The sequence below is a fragment of the Octopus bimaculoides genome, chromosome 15, assembly GCF_001194135.2.
Source record: "Octopus bimaculoides isolate UCB-OBI-ISO-001 chromosome 15, ASM119413v2, whole genome shotgun sequence".
In the NCBI taxonomy this organism is placed as follows: domain Eukaryota; kingdom Metazoa; phylum Mollusca; class Cephalopoda; order Octopoda; family Octopodidae; genus Octopus; species Octopus bimaculoides.
In genome coordinates, this window is record NC_068995.1 from 39,282,632 (window position 1) to 39,285,345 (window position 2,714).

Here is a 2,714-nt window from a genome sequence, read left to right on the forward strand (position 1 = left end):
CTTCTTCTTCGTATTTGTTAGGTAGATTGATTTCTTGTTTGTATTATTATCATTATTATTATTATTATTATTATTATTATTATTATTATTATTATTATTATTATTATTATTATTATTATTATTATTATTATTATTATTATTATCATTATTATTATTATTATGGAAGGGTCAGGTTACTCTGGTAAGAAAATCTATCTGCTGTCAACAGACATACCGTGTTTGTCTTGGGATGCCATCTTTGATGATGCGGAACTACACTTTGAGGCTGCCGAATCTACAGAAATATGTAAATCAATGCGGTGATGCGGACAACGACAAGGAAAATAATGGTAAACTGGTGTGGGCGAGCTTCGTACGACATATTTTTCCGCAACTCATTTCATTGACAAAGCTACAGTCATGGGTTAAACGTAGAACAAGTTTGGGCGTTTGGCAACTAGAATTTTGCCAGGCTCTCATTGCATTGTACCAGTAGCACAAAACCATTAAGGAAAACAACTCAAAATTTTTATAGGGGTTTAGTTGAGCGTATGAGTGATTATGGCCTAAGATTGAATCTAGGCATCGACGAGAACAGATTGAATTGTCTATTCCGGAGGACCTTCGGACCGAATATCATGGACAATTTCTAAAAGTGTTTGGCATGGCAGTGCTAAAGAGGGACATTGCCCATTCGACACAAGCTCTTCAGGCATAGAAGTGCCAACAGCTGAACCTGCCCGAGATGCTTGCTGGGGACGAAACCTTTCTGCATGCAATAACTCAATATCCATGCATTAGAGAGTTATGGAATTGTATGGAGCAGCTGTTGTCGCGTGTAAGACGAATGTAGCTGTCTGGGGAATGTATAGTGAAGATCGACGCATCACCTTCTCTTAGAAGAGAAGGAAGGCAGAAAAGGATCACATCTCACTCCTCTGTAACTTCACCGTTTAAACTGTCAGAAAGATAGATGCGAATAAGCCAGACATTATATTGGAAGATTTCAGACAAACATCATGAGCCTTCATTGATATGACTGTCCCAATCGATATAAAAATATGTCGAAATGTGAGCAAGTATAAAGATCTTGAAATAGAAATTGGCAAAATGTGGAACCTCCAGACTAAAACAATACCTGTTGCTATAGGTGTTATTATTATTATTGTTCAGTAGTTTTATTTTTATAACGTGCTTTCACTTCACTACCGATCGCAGCTATGTGTGCCTTGGGTATGTGCTGTGGTTAGCTGTGATGCTCTTATGGTTACTGTATTGAAAGTGTTTTGCGTAGGATATGTGCAGTGCCCAGTAGTGCAATTTTCTGTATGTTATATATATTTGTAAGTCCTGGTGTTTTTGTTATGTATTTGTCTGAATATTTTTTTACTATACCTAAGGCACCTACTATGACATGAATTGTTTCTGTTTTTAGATTCCACATTCGAGTTATCTCTATTTCCAGGTCTTTGTATTTTGAAAGTTTCTCCATTTCTTTCAGGGAAACGTTGTCATCTGCTGGTATTGACACATCAATTAGAAAGCTGGTATTGATACATCAATTAGAAAGCCGGTATTGATACATCAATTAGAAAGCATCATTATTATTATTATTATTATTATTATTATTATTATTATTATTATTATTATTATTATTAACTGAGATCAAATTTTGTCGCGGCCGCATTCGCCATTCATCCTTTCGGGGTCGATGAAACAAGTAGCAGTCGTGCAACGGTGGTGATGTGATCAACCAGTTCCTTTCAGGCATTGAGTTTATAAGTTGAACATACAACAGCAACAACAACAACAACAACAACAACTACTACTACTACTACTACTACTACTACTACTACTACTACTACTACTACTACTACTACCACTACTACTACTACTACTACTACTACTGTATTTTGACTTGTGCTTATATCAGAAACCATTATATCCACATCTACAGGCCGTGGTTTGAATGAATTGTAAGAAGGTCAGAGGAAAATAATTGCGTTATTACTTTAAAGGTGTCATCAAATGCCCAGTCGGAAGCCCAACTTTTCGAGCTTTTTACAGGTCTGAAGGACTGCAGCAATAAGTGCGTGAACCTGAGAGGGGAATACCTTTAAATACAACCATAATGAACTGATTTTCCTGTATTTGTTTTTTTTTTTTTTTGTTACCCAAACTCAGGAACATTTCTGTACTGCCTCGCATATCCTACATAACACTCACTGGACCTATTGAATGGCATAACCAAACATCTCGCAAACAAGTTTATTTTCCTTTAATCCGGTGATTATATAACAGGTATGTTCATATCGGTATGTATATGTATTATTTGCTAGAAGGTCAACTGCAATATTACAGAAAGTCGACGATGCCTAGAGTTATCCCGAATAAATATTGTTACAGATGAAAATAACAACGACAAGTAGCATAGCTGATGTGTAACAGCTTGAATATCAGTGACGAACGTGGACTGTCATGGGGATATTTTATCAGCAGAAACATACTCACACACTCATACACTCACACATGTACATGCGCGCGCGCATAGATATAGATATACACATACATGCACATTGTTTATCTATCTATCTATCTAGCAATATTTCACCTTACCACTCTTTCATATATAGATACATAGATAGATACATACATATATGTCGTATAGATATCATATATACATATGTATATATATATATATATATATATATATATATATATATATATATATATAT

The 2,714-nt window shown here is 35.3% G+C and overlaps 1 protein-coding gene across 1 annotated transcript in view; it reads right to left on the minus strand.

Moving 5' to 3' along the window:
* Positions 1-2,714, minus strand: part of LOC106873511 (epithelial cell-transforming sequence 2 oncogene-like) — a 113,793-nt gene that overhangs the window by 110,099 nt on the left and 980 nt on the right. The gene's annotated exons all lie outside the window — the stretch shown is intronic.